Source organism: Anser anser (genome assembly GCF_964211835.1).
Source record: "Anser anser genome assembly, chromosome: 14".
NCBI lineage: Eukaryota > Metazoa > Chordata > Aves > Anseriformes > Anatidae > Anser > Anser anser.
In genome coordinates, this window is record NC_139735.1 from 4,466,244 (window position 1) to 4,493,507 (window position 27,264).

General features: G+C 37.4%; 1 protein-coding gene and 1 long non-coding RNA gene across 3 annotated transcripts in view; one reads left to right on the forward strand and one right to left on the reverse strand.

Moving 5' to 3' along the window:
* SPOCK1 (SPARC (osteonectin), cwcv and kazal like domains proteoglycan 1) overlaps nt 1-27,264 on the forward strand; it is a 290,148-nt gene that overhangs the window by 238,188 nt on the left and 24,696 nt on the right. The gene's annotated exons all lie outside the window — the stretch shown is intronic.
* The window catches only part of LOC310881256, a 33,122-nt gene continuing 6,211 nt past the window's right edge, over nt 354-27,264 (reverse strand). Inside the window, exon 4 of the long non-coding RNA XR_014572281.1 lies at nt 354-26,855. This is a non-coding gene — a long non-coding RNA (uncharacterized lncRNA). The remainder of the gene's footprint in view (nt 26,856-27,264) is intronic.

The window sequence follows — 27,264 nt, forward strand, 5'->3', positions numbered from 1 at the left end:
CAACCGTCTCTCTTTAGAGATGGACTGGAATGAGAAGCAGGATCCACATGTGAGTTACTAAATTCTGAATGATTTGGTTCAAGTCCATCTCTGTTACACGAGTCCATCACCCACAGAGAAAACATGAAAATATTCTGCAACACAAGAAATAAATGTCAATATTAGAAAAGCTTCCAGACAACCAACATGGGACTTTTTTGTCCCAAATGTTGTTAAAAAATACATCTATATATTCATTACATTTTTGAGGTGTAGGCTCAAACTCTGAAGACTGGAATTGATCACTCAAAATTGTGGTTTACCGTTCCCTATAGGTGTCCAGCCTCTCAGGAGATCTTCTTGAGACCAGCCTGGACAGTCAGATCTGTATTCAGAGCTGAATTACAAAGCTTTGGTCCTCTGAAGATGTTCAGGCATGCCTTTATAATACTTCTAACTAACAGTAATGTAAAAGGTGGCTGATCTTATGTCCAATGATCTGTTTAATCTCTATGGTGATTTTCCTGCTTATTTTTAATTACAATTGTTTTATACTGTGTTTTCACTAAATTGAGGCATTTCATGACTAATTATTTAAAAGAGTGTGTTTACAGAAAATCAATTTAATTCATTTTATAAGAATATGCTTTATACAATGATATCACTCTATCCTTGGATTTAGTAAATTATGGTATTGGCTCCATCTTGCTTATCTGAAGATAATCTCACATATCATCTCATCCTATTTCTTGATTCGTTTACAATGGCAGCCAGGGAGTTACCAGACACAGACAATAGGCAGATTCTTACTGTCTAAATTGCAAGTATGGTTTATAACAGCAAGTACTCACTTGCAATCCTTGTCAACAGGAAAAATGAAAATCAGGTAAAATGAAATTATGGCACAGTCATTTCAGGCAGTGAATTTCATGTTACAAATGTCTTGTTGATCACAATTCAAATTCAGATTTAGGATTTCAGTTCTTGAAAGGGTTGCAAATACTCTTGGAGAATCTATGATGCAAATAAAGGAGAAAGGATATGATCTTTTGAAAAGTTCCCTGAGTATTTTAGTTGGGATGACCAAAATTAGGCTTCGATTAGGACTGTAAAGTGAGAAAAAACATTTGCCTTCGTCTGAAATACGGTTTGCTAAACAACTTTGGTAGAGGGTTATTGATACCTGTAGTATCTCACTGTGAAAAAGGAATGCTTCAGTATTTCTCAAGCGTAATGCATACTTTGTTGACACAGTTCAATATACAGGTGTGGTTAAGAAGAGAGTTAAATATAGAAGGTGCCTTGTTCTATTTTGTGGTTTTCACAGAGGGCTCAATTAGCTTCTTGTTATGGTATGTTCAGTCAAAATGAAACCCAAGAAACACCAGAAACAACTCATCCCCAGAAGTCACAGTGCCAAGGTGCCAGGATAGCCTGTTTCCTGCTAAGAGCTTAAGGGCCTGAAAACTACTGAAGTCACAGGGAAGCTTTGGAGACCTTGAGTTTTCATTGCATCAGATTCAATAATCATTTCTAGCTGATCCCATCCAGAAAAAAGTGAGAACCTTAAGTTGCCAAATGCAGGGAGATAGGCCTGCGTAACATTGCAAAGCCTTTCCTTGTCTGCAGTCCTTTCTTCTTAGCCCGATGAGCCGGAAAAGTTTTCAAAAAAATGTCACATAGATGAAGCATCTTATCTACAAATTACATTGTTGATGGGGAGCAGAAAAATTGTTTGAGGGAAATTGCCAAAAGCGCAAAACTGAACAGTTTTCTGAAGTATACACGGAGCTTACCTTTCATTATACATATTAAAACTATCAGCCTGGATATTTTAAGTATAAAATCTTTCATACCAATCTTTACCTTGTACATTAAAGATTGTTAAATGAAGCTTAAGTAAAAAACACTTTGCTTGGTTTAGTAAAACAAATAAAAGTTCTTAAAAAAAATTATAAAGCACAGTTTGTTTTTATTAGCAAATACAATTTTTAAGTGTTTTGATTTTTTGGAATGTATAAGGAGCAAAGACATATGGTGGCTGCTATATAGCATATACAGTAACTGCATTTGAGAATGCTGTTACCCAGAAGGCAATGAATAATTAAAATAGATTTTTCAATAAAGAAGCAAGTGGGAGGAGGTGCTGTCTCTTCAGTTTATGTTTTTATGAAAAGAAGATAAATTGGTTGCAGAAATACTGGACAGTATTTCATGTTTCTTTGAAAAAGTTCCTTTTTGTATTTTCAATTGCATGTCCTTGAGAACTGGAGCAGTAGAAATGGAAAGAAGTTCATTAGCACAAAGTGTGTAATTATACACTTGGGGTCTAATAATCTGAAAATCTGCTTTAATCTTAAGAGCTCTTTGGTTGGAAATGTCTAAGGAAGAAAATGACCTTACTGTGTTAGCTGATCACAGAATGACTACAAACAATATGATGTGGCTGTGAGAAGGGCTTGTGTAATCCTCAGATATGTCAGGAGAGGCATTTCCAGAAATACTGGTCATATTTTACAAGAGGTCTGGTAAGATCTCATCTGGAGTCTTTTGTGAACTTGGATGATCAATGTTCATCAGAGATGAGTTCAAGCCGAAGTAGGAGAGAGTGATTACTGCTGTGATGGTTGGTGAAATGAATAGTTTATCTTGCAGGGGAACTAAAAAGACCCTGTGTAACATTTCTCATAGGCTAACAGAAACCTTTATTACCAAAGCTTTAACTGAGAATACTGCCAGGAGATCATTTAACGTAACTTTTCAGACCGGTGCTTACAAACCACAGCCCTGTGCTAACAGACATGGATGAAGATAGAATATCCTCCATGTCTTTTCAGTCTGGTCCTTACTAGCTTATTCCCCAGCAAAGGCATTTCACATCTATTTAGGCATTTGTATTCACAGTCAGTTCTGAAACACCTGACACTTTGTGTTTTGGGAGCTTTTTTTTCATTTTATTATTGTTGTTGTTGTTATTATTGTTATTATTATTACCTACCTCAGTTTAGAGTTAAGCCACTCCCATCACTGACTTTATGCTTGGTACAATAACAAAATAAAAAGTCTAATCTACCCAAAGTTACATCAATCTACAGCACTGTTGAAAAGATACATTTACAGCTGCTTTAGAGAAGATTTTCTCCTGACATAGGTATTTAAATGATAGTATAAATATAGCTTTAAGGCAATTCTTTTATTATACATTAAATCAAAAAGACTATGTTTTTGCACATAATTTTATAGACACTTTTTAGTCATATAGTTAAGGGTGTAAAATGAGTGACGAGTCTGAGGAAGGGGAAGACATCTGCTATTTGTAAGAGATTTGGAAAATGTGAGCTCATGACAGCATTTCACATTGTCGAGGTTCTTGTGTTGCAAAGGCAACCTTGCAAATGTCTATCCATCCATGTACCCAGTCTGATTTTTTTCTTTCTTTTTCTCACTGTCTTTTTTTAGATCTGTCTGTAAAACATCGCTAGATTATATTTTTTCATTACCAATACTATCATAGTAAAGGTGATTGAGGAGTTTCTGTTCTTGGGCTGATGTAATTTCCACCCCAGTTTTGCAAGGCTGTACAAAGGTGATGTGTAACTGCAGAGTCTCAGGGCACAAGGCATTTGGCTATGTTCTGGTGACAGAGAATTCATAAAGCAGAATTTATGTGGTGCTTTATGGGACCAGCTGATTAACTGCAGCTCTCAATAAAGGAAAGATGCTGTGCGCATTTGAAGTATAGGTATAAAAGAGTGACAATAAAGAAGATGCAAGTGAAAACAATATATTAAGCTCCTGAGAAGCAGATTCATTGGCAGGTCTTTGCATTTCAAAAGAAATTGAGAACCTGCTGATATGTGGCAGTGCTATTTCAAGTTGCAGGAGAAAGGTATTAAGAACAAGGGTTCAAACACAAACTCCTCCTCCTGACCTTGGGAAACTGGATTACATTAAAGTATCATATGTTTTAAGCAAGTCTGTGTTTGTGTGTCATGCTCTAAGAACTAGTAAGGGCCACAGGGTGGCTCCTGCATTTAACTTACTATAAAGAGAAATAGTTTTCTTATTTTATGGCAAACATCTACCAGGCTTCAAATATATATGTGTTTGGTTTGTTCATTAGGGATGATTTTTATCAGCAAGATGGAACAAGGTGTGATTATATTGGTAAATATTTACATCTTAATTTTCTAAATAATCCCTTTGTAATAGGACATTTTGGAAAAAAAAAAGTGAAGAGTTTGAGGTTGCTCAGTGTGATTTATGTTTTCGAGGGGATCGGAAGTGACTGAGGGTTGATGTGGTTTGTTTTTTTTCCCCTTGTAGTTTGTGCAATATTTTGCTGCACATGATCTAAAGCACTATCTTCAAGCCTGCTCTGATTAATTAGAGACTCAGAAAATATTATAGCATACCCATTGGAAAACCTGAAACATGGCTGGGTAAATAATTGGTTCTTACTGGTAGAGTTGTGTATATGAAAGTATTGTATAGTCTACTCTTTTGCTAATGCTAAAGACAGTGCTTCTCTGGCAACACTGACAGTGAAAAATACTGTGTTTTATTTCTCCTGGTACTTCAGACATCAATGTCTGTTAAATGTATTGTTTTTGGGGCTGGTGGAATCCCTAAGAAAGGTGCTGCATGGGTTTAGATTGAAAAACAGCTATTTTTCAAGTAGATAGCCAAGGGGAGAGTTCAGAAGTTTATTTCACAGGTATGGCATGGGACTGAGAGTAGCAACAATGTTTTTAGCCATGAAATAATGGAGTTATAGTTATCAGTGCAAACTGTAAATATATTCTCAAGTCATACAAATGCTATGTATTATTATATTAGAGCTCCACATTCCAGATGACACCAAGACAAATTTCAGTATGTTCAGTGATATAGTATTTTCCTTGGCAACACTTTGACAAGTATATTTTCTTACCCTAATTCAGATGTGAGAGAACACCAGTCTCTGAGCTCTTCACAGTCTTAGAGTAATTGCCATTTGTTTTTGTCCTTCACCTCTTTGCTCTTCTGAAAACAGATTGTATTCCACAGCAGGGTTTCAGTGATGAGGTAAAGTATACCCTCCTCTAGAAATTGGATGCTCTGACTTACTAAAGTCACTGCTGCTTGAAAGAGAAATTGGCTTCCCTTGAGAACATACGAGCAATAAAAAAATAAAGCTGTAGATGAGTTTGTACAAGGGCACATAAAATCCAAACTCCTCACTGTAGACATTTTTGTGAGAAGTAGAAAACTGATTCACTACTACTAGTGTGGCCATTGTATTTGTTTAAGTCATTTTTGAAGTCCAAAGCTTCTTTAAAAGTGTTTATTTCCCGGAGGAGACAAATGCAAGATTCTGTATTTCAAGTCAAGTATGCCAGCCTTTAACATGATTATATGAGTCTTTTCCATGGGTTTGCAGTGTGAAAAATGTCCTTAGCTGTAGGTCACGATGAATAAGAGGAGAAGAAAGTAGACAGAAGAGATCCAGCCAGCCAGCTGGTTTTATGTGTAGGTTGTTAGACAGGCTATAAAGGACTGGTCTCAAATTTAGACTGGCACTTATAAAGGAGCAAGGTATACACACGCTATTGAAAATGCAAGTCTTAGCGCTGTAGGGTAAGGCAGTTACAATATTGGATATTTTTAGGAAATTTTATTTTAATAGAACAGAATGCCCTGGGCTTCTGCAAATGACTTCTTCCTTCAGAATACCAGATGCAAAGTTAAACTTCACTTGTTTTATTTCACAGATGACTGTTCTGAATACATAGCCCAGGCATTACATCAAGAAGAGTGGCATTGATACCGTGATGATAAGCGCTCTATAAATGCCTACACAGAGAGATAAGGCACAAGCACAGCCACTCATCAGCTAATTCAGGATCATAAATGACATCTAAGTGAGATGTAATTTGTGTTGTTAATAAGTGTCTTCTCATGTTAGTAACATGCAAGACTTTGCGCTTTTTTTTTTCATAAAGAAATTGGGTTGGAAAGATTTGGCCTTGCTACAGAAAGTTCCTAACAAGTTCCATTGATTGTGCAGTGCTTGCTCCCTCACATTACTCTCTTCCCATATAACCTGTATAAACTTAGTATGAGTAACCACAGTCTAGGTGAAGGAATATGTTCTCATGCTGCCATTAAATACAAACTGACATGCCTCTTGCGGGCATTTTAATGCAGTGTCATCCAAACCCTCTGAGTTTTTTGCTAAGGTTAATAGGTTCAATCTTACATTGCCTCTCAGAATTAGGGATCCATTTTTATGCAGAGGTAAACAAATGCGCACACAGTTTCTATGACTTGCATAACATACTTCAGGAAATCTCCAGTAGAATTTTAAAGCCCTTGCTTTAATTTCTTACTAAGCTTCCTTCCAAAACAATAATTGCTGTCCTCTCCAGAAGAAAGTTTCAGCTGAACTGACAGAGGGCTCTTTTCCAGTTTCTGCTCAGACCTTTTCTTTGTGCTGACACCTACCTTGCTTCAGGGACTCTGTGTCAAGCACATGGTTATAATTTCTGTACAGATTTTGGAGACCAACTTCTCCTGCACTTATTTAAATGACTGTCTTCTGCTGAGAAGTGTTAATACCCTGTGCAGAGACCATCTGCCCTCCTGCCAAGGTGGAGCTCTGGGGTTCTACATGTGGCTGAGATGCTTGCCAACTCCCCCACTTTCAGCAAAGTTTCTTCTCTCTTTCCCCATACATCTCTAAATATAAATTAGGAGTAGCAGTCAGCTTTTGGTAAAGCTGTCAGTCCTATGGATAAATTCCTTGTTTATTCTCTCTCACTTTCCATTTGATTCCCCACTGACTTTCGTATATGCTTGCCTTCTCTTCTGGCCTTTATCCCCCAAACCAGTACTGTGCAAATAATTGATTTTTCACTTTACTGACTGGACTGGAAAGACAGGATTTGAGGGAGTAATGCTTCTTGGTAAAGTAAAAGACCTTTTAAAAAAACTCTTTAAAAATGAAATCTGACAGTTTTTGAAACAGACATCACTTTGAAATGAATGTGCTTAATTTCAACATTTCAGTGCTTCAGCTTGTCGATCTCAATTTGTAAATCACTTTGATCGCCTCAAAACTCCATTTTCCAGCACACAAACTGTATGCCAAATAATAATAATAACAGTAATAATAGTAGTCATCCTCTTCTTCCCAGGAGTGCAGTAACTTCCCACGATATTAGTAATTTTCTGTTAGCGATGATTTTGCTTTATGTAGCTCCATTTGCTCGTGACGGCTCTTCAGTTCCTGGCATACTTCAGAAACACTTTGTCATTGCATCTGTATTTTATCCTCCTGTTCACATTTTAATCTGTCTCTGCTTTAAGTAGCAACAAATCATGGAAAGCAAGAGGAGCGTTCTCAAGTGGCACAGCTGTATGTTCTCCTAAACGGCACTGGCCATCGGCTGTTACCCATCATCAGACACAAAGCGTTAGGCTGAATGAACCTGGTATGACCATCTCATGTTCTTTTATTCTTTAGTGTCCTTTCCCCCAGGCAACCACTTATCTCACCAGGTCTCAGAAGATGCCCATTGTTCCTTTCCCTTCTGCTTGGGGTGGGCCTGCGCATAAGCCCTTCAAGTGCAAGTTCAAATATCCTTGTCACCAGGCCAAAATGGCCAGCAGGAGCCAGCTGAAGCAAGAGGACATGAAAGCAAACCTCTGTTTCTCTTCTTCTGCACTGGAATAACCTGAGGAGAGTTCACAGTCGCTCTTTGCATTGTCAGTGTTGTGACAGTCTGTCCTTCCATAGCAAGGAGACATACTCAGTTCCTGCACCGACCACATCACTGATTCAAATTACTCCCAAAATAGTATTTGCTCCTCTCTGTTGAAGTACATGGCAATCAGTTCCAAAAAGCAGCAATGATGATCCTCCCTTCTGTGTCTTAGAAATCATGCCTGACCATATTATGAAAGGAAATTAATGTTAATAGAAATCTGCTTTCTTCTGTCTTTTCATTATTATTTTACTTCAAATAGACTTTAAATGTCACAGCATTAGTGATGTGTACTATACATATAGGTCTGGCAGGTTCCAAAAATCAGATGAAAGTTGTAGGGAATGCCTGTTTTCAGAAGAATTCTCCAGATGGTAGAGTTGTCAGTTGCTTTAATGCTCCCTGGACAATCAGCCAGCGATTTCCACCTGCTGTAAATCCACACAGCTCCATTAAAGTCAGTACTGATTTATATCAGTGGAGGACCTGTCCTAGAGTGTTCACAGTCTGATGGCCCATTCCTTTCAATAGAAATAAGCCAACTCTGAAAGAGCAGGAGTTTAAAGCAGTTCAGTTCACACCAATTCACAGGAAGTGTGACGCTTCCCGTTGCTAGCATATAGATTTAGGATTCTGTGAACAGCCATCTTAGAAAATCATAATGACGTGTAATGTGGTCGTATGTTCCCCTAGCTCCCCTAAAGCTACGTGTTAACCACTGTTGTAATGGAAGATAAGAGCAAAAATGCTATCATTCTCAGATAATTGATTGGATTTCAAAGTACACCTGAAAGTGAGAGAGTTTACTGAGTCTTTCAGACACGATTAATTAAACCCCTTTTCTATATGTAATATGATACAGTTTTTAATTACATGCTTATCTACCATTTAATCTATAGCATCCTATTCTCCTTCAGTACAGAATGTACCTGGTTTGGCCTTATGTCAGATTGCATAATAGAGGAGGCAACAGTTACCATGTATTTCTCCAAAACCGAAGAGCAAATAGCAACAGGAGAAGAAAATAAAGGAAGGGGAAAAAAAAAAAAAGTCACATTGGCAGAGCAGCTGATGTGTGCTGCCCTGGAGAAATGAATTCTTGTGCAGTTGCTGGCACTGATTTCCTTTGTCCCACTGCCCATCTTGCTAAGCAAGATTTTTCACAAAGGGTCACTAGCTGCGTCTTTTAATTTTCCAGGTACCTGATCTGAAACTCTGAGGCCTCATTTGCAGAAGTGCTGAGCGCCTAGAACTGAAGAGAATGGTCAGCATGAAGTGAACTTGTTAACAGTTTTCAGATATTATGAGAAAGTAGATCCTCAATACCTGAAACTAGGTATCCAAAAATTGACTGGCAGTGTCTTTATGTTACAAAAGCCTTGCTTTGTAATTTGCATTGGTATATTATAATCTCTATGCATGGTACAGTGGCAACAAACAGCACTGGTGATTGATTAAATACTTCAGCTTCCCTTCAGAGTTTAATTAATCTTAGCAGCTCTTTATTGCTTTGTAGGTTACAAAGCGATAGAGATTATTGCCATTTTTGTAGGGAATGGAGAATAGCTTCTCTGCGTGTTGGTTGTCTTCTGAAAGTCTTCGCAGGCACATGAGCAGAAAGTTAACTTGCTTCTGAGCTTCAACTGCTTGTAAAACCCTCTCCCCCCTTTCTTAGGATCAATAACTGGGAAACATTGGAGCTTCATAGAAATTTTCTAGACAGGCTCTCTGGCAAACTCAGCAGTACCTCATTAGGTGACTTCTCTGCTGCCCATATAAAGGAGAAAAATCATCATGTTTGAGCCATTGAATCCCCACACCCAAAATATTTCTGCTTGGACTATACATTATTAAGTGCTCAGAAGTTTTGTGGCAGAGGAAGGAGAAGGAAAAAATGAAGCAAGGAGCCAGCCTATCTCCACTGAAAGGACTGCAGATACCTGTGTAAGGGTCTGAATGCCTTTGAGCTGGGGAATAGGATAATATTTTCAAAGACCCCTTCCACCCAGAGCTGCAGTTCTCTTGGCTTAATAGTTTTTGTGTTGTTTTTTTTTTTTTTCTAAATTCCCCATAAACAGTTTCCCCCCAGTCCCCGTTTGTGTTCATTTCTAAGATTTTCCTTGTAAGGAAGGCACGCTATAGTAAAGTTTGACATCTTTGTGATATATTTTCACTTGCATACTCTTATTTTTGATTAATTCACCTGACACCTGTACAGCTATTCCCTTATTTCTGTACATCTGTGAGTGCATTCTGGAGGTACATTATCACTCCATGTGATTTTTTTACTTCTTATCCAGCCCTTCTTAGAAAAATATTTCTGCCACTGATACCAAAGTTGTTCCAGGAGCTGACCTCCATTCTTGTTGTATCTCCCCATCCCATTTCCTGGGAGAATTTTCATGCCTGGTTACAGAAAAGTAATGGCAGAGCAGCCATCAAAGAGACCAAAGGAGATTCTCTAGTTTAATGCAATACACTCGGATGATGGGTCATATCCTCAGCATTCACTCCATGCTCTCCATGAGTGGATATATTGGCTTCTCCCGGCTTTCTCTCAGCACTTGCAATTCCCTCTTTTCTCTCATGACCTTGGGTCACTTTGCAGTTAATGCCACAGTTGAAAACAATGATGAGAGAAGAGGATTACCTGCCACTTATTTTACAAAGTACTCAGTTCTAAGTTCACTTTTGATTACTTTTTCAGTTTCATACAAAAAATACCGCAACATCAGGAGAGGATTAGCATCGGGTCATAATACTCTTTCCACTCCAAAATCGTTCTGCATCTGAGGCTCTCAGACCTTGTAAGGGTGAAGGGTGACTGAAGCTCCCTGCACCTCCATAAAGAATAGATTGTTTCACACAACATAAATATGCATGAACTATTGGCAAAATAAAATCTGTACTTATCACACAGACATCTTACTCCTTTCCCCAATAATTTTTACCACTGTCATGAGAACAGTCGTAGTCTGCCATTTACTTTTCTTCCTAGCTTTTTTCTGGGTTGCAGAATATGAACACAGTATATATAACCTATAAAAGAGTCACTAGCAGTATGAAATTAACCTTTTAAAGATTCAGTATTTTGCTTATTTACTATTCCACCTGTTCCTCTCAGATTACCAAGGCAGCCAAAGAACAGGTGTGACCAGACAGTCAAACTGAAGAACCATGAAAAGGTTGTATTAGAAAATGTATAATGCATTTAGTGCATATTATTCTGCTGTCTCTTACAGACTTTATAGAGGATTAAAAACCTCCCTCTTGTGACACAGATCATAATGAGAATTGAAAATGTCACAACATAAATTGATTTTATGTTAATGACTGTAGTTAGAATGGGAACTGATTTGAATGTTACTTTTTACACTAAAGCTACCATTGTGACATTGCAGTGTTGTGCTACTTCACATTTTCAGCATTCACAGCACACTCAGGCTGAGGACTGAGCACTGCTCATGTAGGAACTGCACTCATCTTACCTTGGGCTTGGACACACACCTTCAATCAGGTGGAGAAGTGAAGAGCTTTAACTTGTAAATTTAAGGTAGCCAAACCAATAGCTTCATCACTTCAAGCTTGATCAGTGTCACCAGTGCATTAATTCTTAATTGGACTTAAACATGAAGAATAAACAAAGAAAAAACAAATTTCTCTCCATATTGGGTTTCCTGGGAGACTTTTTTATGTTTATTTCCATGTCTGTTGGGGAGTCTATGTGCTGATACCCACACAGTCTTCTTGTTGGAGAAAACACAAAAACATTAAGCTTAGACCATGCTTCAGAATAAAATGTAAATGTACATTCACATCTATTTGTATGCAGGACTGCATTGCTTAAAAACTCGTATTAACTTATCTGTTTATTTATTCTGGATTCTGTTAACTTTTGTGAGAAGCATGGGCTGAATGCTGGCAACTTCCTTACAATATTCTGGGGATGAGGATAAAATGTACGCAGTAATGTGGATAATCTAAAAAGAACTCACAGACCCAGTAGAAATGAATAGCTTTCAAGTGAACAAATCAGGCAAATATTGCAGTGATAGCACTGTATTTTCCTGTCTCTAGAAGATATTAACTTCAGCAGTATAGCCACAAAAACATTTCACAAGTAGCCTTATGATATTGGTGTAATACCTAGTGTTCAACAGTTTTGAAAAACAGCTCGGTAGAGTAGGGTGGAGTTCAAGGCAACTATTTGCTCTCTGAAAAATGCTAGTGCTCTGGATGTTGTCCTTCTATATTCTCCTCAGAAGTATATTGAAACATATTTTCCAGAAATGGCTCACTAGGGGTTTGGATGTCTCCTAGGTACACAGATAAGAAGGAAAAGATGAATATCAGTGTAGTCAAATTCCAAACAAGAGATCAAGATGCTTCTCCTCAAAGGACTTTCTAACCACTTATTCTGCTAGCTTTCTGTGAATGCCTTGAGAATATAGTGTAGCTTTGGGTTTATCTGTGCACAGAATCATTCCTGAAGAAGGAGATGTGTTTTTTCTTGCCCATAAATAACTTCACATGTAAACAAGCACGTACTAATGCTCTACAAGAATCCTGAAAAGGCACAGTAAGGTAAAAACAGATTTGTAGAAAAGATTTCTAAAAGCCCAGTAACAAATGGCGTACTTAAGGAACTGACAGATAGCTGCCAGAAGAAGAATAAATGGGAACAAAAGATAACAGTGACTAGAAGCTTCCTCCAAGATTTGGTGTGTATATGAAAAATTGACAATATGAAAAAGGGCAAAGTAGGCTTTCAGATTTCAGTATTAAATACCTGTGAATGTTCTCATTTCCGTGAAAGAAAGAAGTTTCCAGAGTTATCACTTTGGAAGTGAAAAATGTTGTAATTGCATTATATTAACAAGTCAGAAAGTTCTGCGCTTTTTGTTAGCTACTGAAACTTTGGAAGTCTAAATAAAAGAGGAAATAGATGACTTCTTTAGATGACTCTCTCAAGAACTGTTGAAGTTATACATAAAGATGTAGTTGATTATCTTGTTTGGAAGATCAATGAAAAAATGCAATGATTTGCAGCAGTGTTACAAAAATAGCATGGCACGGCCATGAAACAGAAGGAAAGTCTGTGCCTCTTCATCCTTCTCATTATACCCTCCTTCCTAAGCTCCTGTCCTCTTTGTGCCTCAGTGTCCTTTCTATTCCCTCTCTGTAAGCCCTCAGCATCCTACTCTGTCCTCTCTCCACTTTTTGTATGCTGCTGTCCCAGCCATAGAGCCACCTAGTCTCCTAGCAGACATTCTGTCTTCCCATATAGAATCTGACCACCGCAACTTCAATTAATAACCCATGAACAACTTGTGCCCTTTCCACCTCAGTTTCCTAATCTTTAATCTTATTTATATAATCTTCATTCTATGTTATTCCCCATCCCAATCATAAATATTCTGAGGAAAAGATCGTGTAGTAAATATTATTCACTTTATCATAAATATCCACATGTACACAAGCAATGGATGCTCTGCAGTATGAGCTAATGTTCTTTCAGAATGAAGGCATTGCCATTAAGTAAGAATTCTTTGCAAGGCTTCATCTTAAAATCTGGTGTAATTTTATCTGACTTTTATCTGATTTTAATTTAAGAATTTGCTTGCATGTGTAAAGTCATTTCAATTAGTTTCTTCCCATTATCTCTACAGCCCTGTGAGCAATTGCTGCTGTCTGTAAAAGAGTATGTGTTAATATTTTGCTAGACAAGATTGTAACAGATGACTTTTTACTCTGATTTTCACAGACTGATAAATGTGACAAAGAGTAACGTTTCCAAAAAGTCCAGTCTATTTGAACTTGCAAGCCCATGTGACAAGTAAACCAGGTTCTTGATTTATAATATTCCATGTGGAACATACTGTGATTAGACCCCTAATGATGAAATATTGCCATTAATACACAAAGGAAAAATAGAAATTTTATTTTAAATTGGAGGAAAGAGAAGAGCTGCACACATCATGACATTTGATACAAGGCTTATTTTCAGCTAATCTAATTTGTTTCAATGCACAGCAAATAATAAAAAAAAAATTGGCACATATAACATTTTGATTTGAACCAGTGACCTTCCGTCCAAGAAAACCTGTGTGTTTTCCATTAAGAAGTTTGTATACTGGATGGAAGAAACTGGATTACTATGCCACCAGTCAGCAATCTGGGCATGTAGATCCCTTCGGCTTATAATCGTTATTAAACTGGTTCACTGCACTCTGCATAAAGTGTTAAGTCTCTTGGTAGGGAAGCACATAGACCTGTGTTTATTCTGAGGAACTTGTGAACTACTGTAATTCATTTCTTATTTATAGTTTAACTATCTCTAAATTGATGTAGCTTTTTATAAGGAAATGAACAGCCAATATTTTTTAACAAACCCGTGCAATTTAATGCTTATAGAATTTATCTGCCTGTGGATCAGCAGCATAACACAATTTTAATTACACCTACCACACTTCACTGAATTCTCTCATTCATAGCAAAGTCTTATCAGAGTAAAGGTCCATGAGATGTATTGAACTCTGCTGAGCTCAAAGTCACATAGTTTGCATTCTCATCATTAAAAAAAAGCACATCATTTTCACTTCTGTTTCAGAGAGAAGTGATAATTATTATTATATACAGAATTGATGGCAAATACAAACTGCTAAGTGTCTGTGTGGTTAAGAAATCAAGTGCAAAACTTACTAAAAACAAATTATTAGCAAAAAAGGAAGGAAGTGTTGAAGCAGGTCAGCAACACTGCATTCAAACAATTGTTGTCAGTTGTTCGTTATGTATTATAATCCATGGCTAAATTGGTTTTTCTAAATTCTTTGCAGCGCAAATATAGTTCTCTTTAGTAGGGCTTTGTATCAGACCGCTCATACTTTACTGCAGTGTTTTCTGAATATGCAAATAGGAATTCATTGCAGTTGCCTTTAGTGCATCTGAGTGTCAAGTAAATGAGTGAAAGGAGGCCACATCCAATGGCAAAGACCTGAAAGCACTTCTGCACATGCTGTCCCAGTGTCTTAGTAAATGTAGAAGTGCCATTTTTTTGCAGCAGTCACAGAGGGGGGGAAAGACTTCAACATCTATACTTGAAGGGCTTCCAAACAATTTTTCCCAATTTCAAAATGAACAACCCCATAGAGAGGAATTAGCTTTATCAAGCAGTATTATTCTTTATTGTGTTGTGAAATATTAGAGGCATTTTTTAACAAAGGCAATATAACCTGTTTGTCCAACTTCCTTTCATACCTGTTGAGCCTGTAAGCCAACTTCAACAGACGAGCAGAGGTCGTGATTCCTCTGTGTTTTGTGATAAAATTGGTGAAAATTGAAAAGAAAGACTCAAGAAGGGCTCAATACTTCCCTAATGTGCTTGGCCTGATACCCGTCACACAGGCAGCAGAAAGTCCCCACAGCTGTTTCTTAGTTTTGTGGGAAGGGAAATGTGGGGGAATTTGGGGATGGCTTTGGCATCTATGGCATTAGGGAGTTGTATAGGCTTAAGCCATAAAAATGGAGGAAACAAATCTGAAGCAAAGCAGGCTTTTATAATTCTATTGCTTAGAGCACCATTTATTTTCTTATTTTCCTATATAACTATTGACTGATGGCAGTAGTTTGACTTTCCCTTAGAAAAGTAGAAATACATGGACAAAATAGGAATGAAGAACTAATTGAAGGGAGTTCTTAGGAAGACTTTTGATTTGAAGTGCATCTGCAAGTGACTGGAGAAAGACAATCTGAGACAGATCTTAATCGATGTGCTGCTGTCCACCATCCTGCACTCCTTGGCATGTCTTGTACCGTCCCCAAAGTTTGACAGCAGAAGTTTCACGGAAGCTTTTCTAAGTACAGATGGACTGTGCACAGATGGCTGAAATGCATCCTGTACAGCCTCTCAGTTTAAAAGAAAAAATAACAATATTAGATTCGTTTTTACTCCTCCATCACCCATTCCAATTATTGTTTCTTCTTTCTGTCACCACGCCAATTTGTTACATTCATTGTTCTACCCTCGCAAAATACATTTTATGCATCTGGAAAGGGTTATAAAGTTCTCTGTTTTAAGATATCTTTCTTTTAACGATGTACTTGCTTAAGATAATAAGGGAACCAGATATTTGCTATGTCTGTTTCACATAAGCAGAATAAAAAGATGTTTTCTGCAAGCTACAAAAAGCAAAGAGAACAAAGAGCAGTGGCAATGCTGATGAATGCTGATGTGATGATATGGGTCAGCAGTATGGGCAGTCTTGTAGTCAGTACCTCAGTGCCTAATTGTCATGCATTTGTCTGTTTTTGTGTAGGCATCGTGTTAAAGATTAGTTTTAAGGAGGATGGTTACATGACTTTGCAGGTGTTTGCAGGGAGTTTCTGACAGGTATGACAAGAAAAGATGAAGATACTCATTTCAAAATTTAGCAACTGGGTAATAAAAACTGTCATCGTTAACAAAGAGAAGTCAATGAATGTTTACTAGAGGTATGATTAGAAGTAAAATAGAGAGAAAGGCGTAAAGGGTCCTGGAACAAAGACTCATAGCTTGTTTTATGCAGTGGGGAATGGGAGACTGGTGGAAGGATGCCAGCAGCAGAGGATGGCATTGTCAGCGTGAGGAGCTGGGTGAAGGATGGCATGGTCAGTGTGAGGAGCTGAGCTACATTATCTTTGCAAAATTGTGATAGTAATAGTGCTGTGGGATGGGACCCGAGGCATTAGAGAGGGAGTTCAGTGAGTTCTGAGATGATGGGATAGTTGCTTGGGTTTGTGGTAGAAATGTAGCAAGTAATGAGAAAATATTTCCCATTTTGAAAGAGAGAAGTCATGGTGATTCCTATACTAAAGAGATTAAATTCAACAGTCTTACAGATTTATTCTGATGACAGGGACAATGACATAATTGGGAACATCTGTAGCATTTGCACAGGCAACACTAGTTAACAAAAGAATTATTTTTTTAAACAAGCAAAATGTACCAAACTCTTTCAAAGTGAACTGATGGTGAGAGCAAGGGGAGAGAAAAGAGGGTGTCATTTTCATTTTCTAAACAAGTGGAATAATGTTCTTCTGAATTCAACACAGCAGCTATTGAATTTTTTATTCTGAGATATCATAAAAGATGTGGATATAAAGTAGAGTTCCCACAAAAGGAACTAGGTAGAAAGCAGGCTCATTGGGATGTGGATAACTGAATTTCCTCTTACAAAAATGTGATTGGCAGATTAATATGCCGAAAAATTCAGCTTTGAGTTGAAAAACTGAAATTGAAAAATCCGTGAATCCTCAGCTACAACTACATTGCAGATCTCAATTCACCTCTACGAGTTCTTTCTCTCATAAGAGCTCAGGAATGACTTTGTTATCTTCCTCGGCCTATTGACATTTACATTTATTTTCTAGAATAACAATTTAATTACTTTCAAGGACTCCAAGTTACTGTATACATATTTCACCATACCTTACACATGATGTAACGTGTGGAAAATTTATATATATCCTTCTTCCTTTTTCTTCTTCTAAATAGCACGCATAGAGGGTACTAGAAGGGGGAAATGATCATTTCTCGTTTGGAGCAGGTCAGGTCAGGAGCTGAGCAACCAATCTGTAAGCCATGAGACGCTGCCAGCTGTAAGGTTCCCCTCCGTGACCCCACCAGACATTCTCTGTTCCCTGGTCTTATTGTGCCCTGATGTTGGCTCATATAACATGTCTTACACGTCTGCAGTAAATACAAAGAAAAAAAAAAAAAGCCTAGTGTTTTTATTGGGACTTTGCTCGCTGGCTTGCAAAGGTTGACACAGGCTACCGCAGAACTGAACTTACTCCCGACTAAGTGCTTAACTGCAGTAAGTTATGTTCCTTCCACACTCACGGCTGTCTCCTGCTGACTGATGACAAGTAACCTGCACCTCTGCAGCATCTTTAAGAAATTCTTTAGACTAATGCTTTGTGCCGCTAGCTTGTGACTATTCTCTGTAAATGTACCAGTGCCCAAGTTTGTATCGCTGGGGTTTCCAGTTCAGCATACCTCTGATGAAGGAAAATATATAGATTTGTTTTCATGAAATAAGGATGCTGGGGACTTTGAAATTACTTCTGAGATGATGTTAAACAGTAAAAAGGCCTTGTAGGTTGAGTTAACATTTTCACTTTATAATTTTGACAGTGCAATATAGTGCAATTGAATTCATCAGGTTTTCCTGCTTTTCTGTTACAGAGATTTTGAGGGTCTCAATTAAATCATCTTATTTGCAGACTGATTACTGGGAGCGAATGTATTGCTCAAGGTTTAAATTATCTTGCTGAGAACAGACTTTAATTTTTTTATTTTTTTTTTACCTTTTGTGTGGAGTGCTGTGGAAATGTTGTATCCTGTTCAATTACATGTTTTCAAAATGTTATATGTTTTCATCTGTGTTTTATGAAGCATATCAAGTATCCCTCACTTTTCATACTTTATAAATCTTCAGAAATAATTTCTTTTTTTTTTTTTTTTTTTTGTTCTATGTCAGATAATTTCTTCAGGAATACAAAGAAAAGACTGAGGATTTGTTTTATTTTTCAAAAAGAAAACCTGAGTATGAACTCTCTCATGCATGAGCTGTTATTTTGTGTATAGCATTTCATATGGTGGGGCCTCATCAGGTTAGTTTGAGGTGCCAAGTTCTCAGTTATGCAAAGGTGGGATTTAGAAATTCAGCAAAAGGTTGAAGTGCTGGGTGGGGGGGAACGAGTCTGGAGGGAGAGTACAAGCTGCTTTATTTCTAATTCAGCCCAGTGATGTTTCAGTGCCACTTTGTAGGCATTTAAATGGTCTTCTGCAGGAGCTCCCATGTGCAGAGCTCCCTGCAAGGCTTCTGGGTTGTGGTTCTGGAGCACAGGGGGACAATTTCCTGGCCACCAGCCCCAGCTCCTCAGCCTTCAGGGGCAAGTGAGGTTTCAAAACCATTTGTGCACCAAGTTGCCTCTGCCCTGGAGAGCATCTCTGCTCAGTGTGTGCAGGTACTGAGAGATGGGAAAGTGAGCATCTGTCACTAGGGCTTGGACTCCTCTCCAGGAGTCATCAAACTGAAACTTGGATGATTTAACATCTGACTTATGGACACCAAAGGACTTGCCTCGCTGAAGGTCACATTCTATCACTCCAGTCATGATAGATATGAGAGCAGAACACAGCTCAGGAAACATCTTTTTCATTTTTATGAGATACCCTAGGATCCCACCGTGCTTGTCCTGAGTTTGAATTTTTTCATTCTAATTGTTTCTCCATAGGCTATAGTGGTTTCCTTAGGGAGCTCATGACAGAAGCACAGCTTTAATCATTGGTAATTTTTTTCTAAATCCATCCAATAGTGTGATCTGTTATCAACCTAGAGCTGCTGTCTCCACTCTTTTCTTCCATCCCCTCTATCTTGCTGCTTTTTTTCCCCATTGCTTTACACATAATACCTCGTATGAGAGTCCATCAAGTCTGAAGCACTTAAGTGATATAACTCATTTAATTGATACAAAGTTAGAATGGATAGAAAATTGTATTGACTCACCGTGATTGAACATAATTACAGTATGAGAATCAGGCATCTTTAATTAATTGATTGCAATGTAAATTCATTTACAACTTTTCTATACCACTACTCACATTGTAAATATGCTTGCCAACTCCCATTTACAGTGGTTCAATTAGTTGACTGGATTAAGTACTTTTTTCTTACTGAGTAAGTGTTACATCTTTATTTACATACTGAAAGATAAAGACGTTAAGTTAAAACTTTATCCTTTGGTCAGGATATCAGAGAGCTGTGGAGGTAAAAACCATCACTCATAAATGCAGAAGCATTCAGCGCTGATACTTACATCTTCAAGTATGTTATCTTGTCATTCACACCACTAAAAAATGAGGTCATTCATAGAAAGTAATATTTTAAATATTCCAAGATACCTACTTACTTTCCAATTTAGGGAATGTTTATGGAATATATAGATAAATGTGTAGTGCAGGGAATTGGTTCTTTTCCCTGTGTCTTGTTTAGTAGACAGTTAAAAGGATCTATATCTACACCATACGTGGTGTGGATATGTAGATATGAAGAAATACAGGGTGTATTCAGCCTGGAGAGCTGCAAATGCTGCTTTCTTTGGAACTGGGTGAAAAAAAAGAAAAAAAAAAAGGGAAAGAGAAAGAAGAGAAGGTATTTGATCCATGTGTGATACCACTTAGGTAAATGGTTTATTAAACCATTAATTATCATGCTCTGCTGTCTGCTGGTTACATACTCAGTTTTGGTTGAACTTTCGTGTTTTCTCTGAAGAACCAATTATATTTGGATACCAATCAAAATTACATTTTCTGTAACAGGACAGGTTTTTTTTTTTATCTATTGTTCTACAAGCTGTTGTTTTTCAATGAAACCAACAGCAGCAAAGGTCAGGATTTATGTAATAACATTAGCTGTGAGAACAAAGGAGTTAGAATACGAGCTGGAAGCCAGCCATTAACCATGGCAAGCTCTATTCTTTCTTCTTGCAAAGTATTGCTTGGTCATAAAAGAATATTAACATCCATTGTATATACCCGTTCTCTACACACTTTTGGAAATGTGTAATGTTGCTCTTAATAATGACATTCCATTATTTTCTATCTCACAGTTGTCAATAAATCATTTGTTAAATGAATCAGGCCTTGTGAACTTGGACTGGCAAGATTGATTTCTGTGTGACATTTCCTTAGGAAATGAATTAAATATAAGAAAGACAAATGTGTGCACGGTGGCAAATTGTACTTCCACAGAGAGGGTATTTATGATGAATAGAAGGAAGATAGAGTACACATGCTTCAAAGAACACATTCTTGTAATGATGCACAGTACTAATATGATCTGAAGTAAAGATGGTAAGATCAGAAGCTTTCAGTGCAGAATGATTACCATTTCCTTTGAAACCATTATTTACTGTAAATTCCTGAGATACTTTCAGAAATACTTTGAATTCTTTTATTGTAATTTACATAAATCCTTTTTTTTTTTTTTTTCCTTTGTATCTCCTCAGTATCCATCAAAATAATTGGGCTTTCAGCAGTGCTTTTTACAGACAGGTGGATATGAATCCAAGGGTGATTTTTTTCTCTTTGCTGTCTGCCTTTACAACAGCTGAAGGAGGCTCCTCTTGCATTATTGCTTTTATATGGGAGTATCTCTGTGATTATGCCTGATACAAAGAATGAGTGAATATGTGTGTTGTTCACCTGTTATTGCGTAGACAGCTAAATCCAATCTCAATTATCCTTTCTTTCATATTTGTTTCTTGATCAAATTCACACAGTCTGATGGCTTCTGATTTGTGAATCCTTTCGTTGTCAGTGAGGATTTCAGGAAAAAGAAAAGAAAAATATTCTCCAGTGGCTTTTTTATGATTTTTTGAACATTATAAGTGAATTTCTCTTGTGTTTATTTTTTGGAGCCATGGAAAATGGACAAAACATTGTTAAAACCTAATATCTGCAAGAATATTTGAGAACTTTACATTTTGAAAAAAGTGCAAATTAGTATTTCTCACACTGAAGGACTTCTAATGTAGAAGCGGGATGGAGAACTGTTACAAGAGCATTGTCTTGACTGCAGTAGCTTAGTTTGAAAATGCTGGGTTTACTTCCAAATCCAATTTGCAGCCAATTAACCATAGAAAATACTAAGCAGCTGAAATCTACACTCTTCTAGTTTATGTGTGTACAAATGTTGACTAGTTCATTTGACCTACATATAATATAATTCTTTCTATGCATTTCACCTTCACCATGGAATAAAAGAAATGCCGTGTTTTGTAGAACAATCCTGATGAGATAGTAACCCAACTATCAAACTCTATGAAGTACCAGCACATCATTCATGTCTGCTTTCTTCCATGTCATTTAGCTTAAGGCAAATGCTTTCACTTACAAATAATGTTGACATTTAAATAATTGTCTGAACCATTTGAGTATATCAGCAATTTTTTTTCTCAGCTCTTCAGTTGGTTTATGTTGTGTTTGTCCATGCAGATCAGCATTTCTGCTAAAACAAAATCCTTAACACAGGGCTGCCTGGCAGTAGGTAATGATTGGCCTGATGGAATGGACTCTGGTTCACAGCACTGAGACAGAAGAGGCACCCTGAAACCTTCTTCACAAGTCTAGAGCATATGACCCCAATTTCCACTTCTGCCCTGCCTCCTCACAGAAATGAGCCAGTTTCCTTCATCACCAATGAGTCAACATCCTCTCCACACAGTCCATCGAAATGTTTTGCTATCACACCTATTTGTTGGTTTTTTTGGTTTGGTTTGTTTTTTTTCGTGTTTGTATATGAATAGCATATTTGTGCAGATCTTTTTCATCCTCATTATTGGCCATCATCTCTTGACTAAAAAACATAAATGAAATGACTTTTACCTCCCCAGATAAAAAGCATCTCTTGGTGCCCAAGGCATTTGTAAATACACACTGTAAACAAGGACTTGGTAGCACCAGCAGCGCAGCACTACCTCCATTAGCTGGAAGGAAATGATAAATGAAGAAAGATGAGGAAAGTAATCTTTATTATTTAGTTCAGGACATAACCTTTGTGTTTTACTTCAGAAGCTTTCAGAAACAAAATGGATAGTTTGGCACCACGGTTAAAATGTTTATTCCACGAGTTATTCTGCAAACCATTTTGTTCAGTTAATGCCCATTGCAAATGCTGTGTACCTGCTGAAGTGATTCTTTTCCAGATGAAGGATTAGCATTAGAACCAAGGGAAACATTAAAGCTTCCTCAAATCAAATTACTCAGACAAGTCCTAATTGGCTTAATAGGTAAATTTATCCAGCTTCACATGTAGGTTGTACCATTTAGTATTACTCATACATAGTTTTACTCATTTGGGTTTGCTCATCCAAATTTAACATCAATACTTTAAGCCATTCCACAGATTAATTTTAAACAACTGTTGATTATCAAACTTACTGAATCCTTTTGGGTTAAAATTTATCAACTAAACTGTGCTCCTCAATCAGCCACACAAAAATCAAGCCGCCCAATTCTTCTGTCAGCTTCCCTGTGACCACATTGGCTAGCAGAGGAATGAAAGTTCATTTTCACTATATTCAGGATAGACTTATACTAAACTAGTACACAGATTTATGGATACCAGCCATAATCAGTCATAATACATCAAGTAGGAAATTATTTTTAATCTTTTGAGTGTTTTAAGTCTGTGAAACAAGTCATACACAAAGCACCTCGCAGGTTATTAGCTTACAATAAAACAATGGGACTTTGTTCTTTAATGTGACTGCTGCTTTTTCTGAAAATGACAGGGATAGCAAATATTATACTGCTGTCTGTAAATCTGCAGGTATTTTAATGTCCTGCTGTTAATGTGCATGAACCTGCAGCAAAAGTACAATCCAGCTCTGTCACGAAGTAAAATAAACATTAAAATGACAAGAGTGTGAAAAGATATCCTTGCATCTTTAAGGTGCATCACAAGAACAATGAAATCTTAAATGCATGAGACTACGTTTGAAGGGAGACTGAATTCAAAAAGTCTTAGAGCCTGCTGCACCTGCAAAAGTCAGATTCAACTTTCAATTGCATCCAAATAAATTGAGCATCTTGGTAAAGCAGAATCAGGCCCATAGCCTAATTTTGATATCACAGTCCAAATGTACTCAAATACTGATAAATGAAATAATCTAAGCAAAATATTGGTTTAACTAAAGGACGAGTTCCTGTAGATATCTCTGCACACTGTAAGAGAAGCCTGTCAGAAGCATGGGCTCTGTTTCCCTGTAGCGTTCCCAATTAAAAAGCTGCCGTTGTAAAGATGCTGATGCTTGCATAATGTAAAATTTTATCTGGAACTCCAAATCCTCACTTCTACAGGATGCCTGCCTGGACCTTTTACAAAATTTGTTAATTGCAAACACTTTGAGAGCATTGATCCATGGCTGCTCTAATTAAATAATTATTCTGAAGAGCACCTATGAGGGCTGACAGACGATGGGTTTGAAAGCACTGCACTAGATCTACATTTAAATGAGTGCTGCTGGCCCCCTCCCAGAACGTTGTTCTTTCCTCAGCCGTTCCTTCAGGTACAGTTCCAGCCCTTTAATTTTCTGCAGAGTGACTAAAGTTTAAATTAGATTCAGATTGTTTTCGGTTTGGCTTAAGACATCAGCAAGTAAGTATCTAGGCTTGAGGAAAGGGGTCTACTTCCCAGCCAGGCTTTTCTTCTTTTCTATGCTTTTTTTTTTTTTTTTCTCTCTCACAGACTTGTCTGTGCTTAGGGGAGATGATAATAATTGCTTCTACAAAGGCTTACAACTACCCTACAATACGCTCTGTCAGCCTGGCTGCTTTCAAAGCTTTCTCAGCCACAGTTCCAATTCTGTCATATTATTTTTAAATAAATTCCTCTCACACAAACCATTTTTATCCTTTTCAGAATTGCTCGGCTTACGGTTTTCATAATGCCACAGGATGGTTTTGATCTCACTCACCTCCTTTTCTTTGGTTGTTAAATATTTTAATAGTGCAAATATTTAAAAAAAATCAGGATATTTTCAATAAATCATATCCTTGAATACACAAAACTCAATCCTCTGTCTAAAAGACTTTAACATACACAAATGCATATGAAGAGCTGAGGAAAAAAAAATGACATTTTTTTAAAAAATTCTTCAAAATATGTGTTCATAGGAGATTTTTGCAACTACATTCCATACTTTTGAAGTTATTGATTCCCCCAGCACCTAACTGGCCAGGCGCTCATTAGTATGTTCACCTCATACTTTTCCTTATACTGTTAAAAGAAATAACGTGGCTATAGGAGGTACATGTCATGGTAGGTAAACAACAGACAGTAGGGTTTTTGAGCCTTTTTCTATCTACAGTCTTCCCTGACGCTCAGCTCAGCTTAGCTGTCCTCTTTCTCAACCCAGAGTTTGCTTTGTGGTTTTGCAGCACCCCAGCTCTTCAGCTGAGGAGCAGGGACCATAGTGGCTGAAGCATCAGTTCAGCCAGAACCACCAAGGTTTGTTAAAAACTGAGCCTCACGAAGTTTTGGAAGGGAAGAGGTTCTCCATCATTTCCCACACAGCTAAGGTCCTATCATTTGGAAAGTTTTCCTGTTGCTCACACCACTGGAGGCAGTTTCCAACCCAGAAACCAATCCCCTGTTTGCAGTGCACCTCCTTCACCTTCAAAGTCATTTTCAGTGAGAATTACGTTTCTGAATGACTTTGTTACGGTGATGTATTTGAGCATGGATGAACCAACCCAGGCAAATATTTGCTAATGTATCGATAGCAGTTCACTCCTGGGAAGCTAATGGTACTTCACCAGTGTAAAACTGGTTCCAATAAAAACCCATCCAGATCTAAAATCCATTCAAATTTGATTTTCAAAATTTCTTGTATTTCCTTAAGTAAAATTACTCCTTCAGTTGGTTGTTTCATATTGCCCTGAACACTGTGTAACTGCTGTCTATTTCATGGCTAAATGTATACATTTCTTGACTTTGCAAGGTGCAGTAGTGCAGAGATAGTTCTGATTTCCTTCCAGGGGATCTTTGCAATCCACTGGGGAGCTGTGTTGTCTCGTTTGCACTTTCTTACTGAATTTCAATCAGTTTTCCCAACCATTTGCTGGAAGAATTCCCATAGGACATCTTCAAATGGTCCTAGCCCCATGCTGTCCAGCAGCTCCTCATTTTCTCTTCTCGGGTTGTCTGCGTTTTCTCATTTGAGAATAATTCATCACATGACAACATTTTGCATTAATGATGCCCTGGTGATATCAGATGTGGTAACATTCGGTACAGAACATAGAAAATAAATACAAGGATATACACAGTATAAAATAAAAATAAACTGATGTGCAAAAAAGTTAATGAGGAGGAAAAATAGTTTCTCCTGGCATATGCTGACTCAGAAGTATCTGTCTCCATCCTGCTTAAGCGTGGACAAATTGGATTTATCTTTCACTTTGCAAAGGTCCCTGAGGAAGCCAGTAAAGATAGTGGGCTCCAGTAAAACTGAAGTGAACCTCCTCTGTTGCTTCTGTTTTCTTTATGAAAAAACAGTGTAAGGCTTCTTAAGTGCCTAGCAAAGATGAACTTCCCAGGGTTTTCACAATTAATGCAAGCACGAAAGGAACTAGCATTAAGTACTATGAAAGCAGATGTACGCTTTGCCTACAGCTTTAGAGAGCGACCTTTGTAGCTCTCAATCTTTGTTTATGCAGTTCTCGCTGAGCTTTGTGTTTTAAATGTACCGTTTTAAGGAAGGTTCAGATCAAAGCCTATTTCGTCTTCACAATAACTCAGCTGCTCCTGTAATCATCTCAAAGTCTGAACTGCAGGATCTTGGCATCTGCTGCTGTATTTATAAGATGAGGCAAAGCAAGTGACAGAAGGATCAGAGGTGGTTATCAGCACAGGTGTCATCCCTGCGGAAGAATAGCCACCGGATGCCAAAAACGCAGTGCAAGAAATGTATCCACATAGAACTTTGTCATGAAACAGTGATCATAGGAGGAATTTTAAATAAAATACCTTCACTTTTGAACCATTAAGGCATATTTGGTATGCAGTATCTTTCCTTATAGCACTACTAAATAATCTATTCCCATCTACTTTATAAATATTATTGGCATAATACTTCATTTTTTATTGTTCTAAGAAGTTGCCTGAGGGCTCAGTGAAATGAGCAAATTAGAACATTGCCTCTTTTAATGAAGAACAGTGAAATATTTGTACAGGTAATTATTTCCACAATTGCATCACCAAAATATCTCAGACAAAACACTTGGAGTCATCTAGAAGTCACATACACACGGGTATGTTTATATGCATGTGTGTGTACTTGCATTTGGAGTGGACAGTTAGCACAACACTGAATTTATCTTGATATTTACTTTCAAATGAGCTCTTGCAGCAGCAGGTTTTTGGGCACACTATGTATTTTGCATGACTGTGAGCAGATCCGCTCTCTGATGCATAAAAGCTGATAGATTCTTTTCTTTCTTTAGTTTTAAAGCCTGTTGTGAAAATCCACACACATTTAGAAGCAATTACAGCAGGGTGAAATAAGTTGTTGACTTACCTAGAAGACAGAAAATGTAGAGATGTTTATCAGAGACAGCATGATTAAAATTGTCACATTTTCTTTTTATACAAAGAATGATAATATAAAAATTATACAAAAGATGACCATTATCTTCTGTGAATTTCTGCACTATAATACATTTATATCAAGCTTTATTAAATAGTGTTATTACAATGTTTAAAATATATGCATTTTACCATATTACTTTGGACCTGATTGTCATTTTAGATAGTCTTCAAAAATGCAAAAGCATTTTTTTTCTTCTGAATTATTGAAACTATGTCTCTCCTAATTCTAACTGGAGGAATATAACATCAATACCGGACAATGTTATGCTGGTTTGTGTTGTATTTCACAATACATATTTTAATCAAAACTAAATGGACTTGTCCTCCAGGCTTATAGG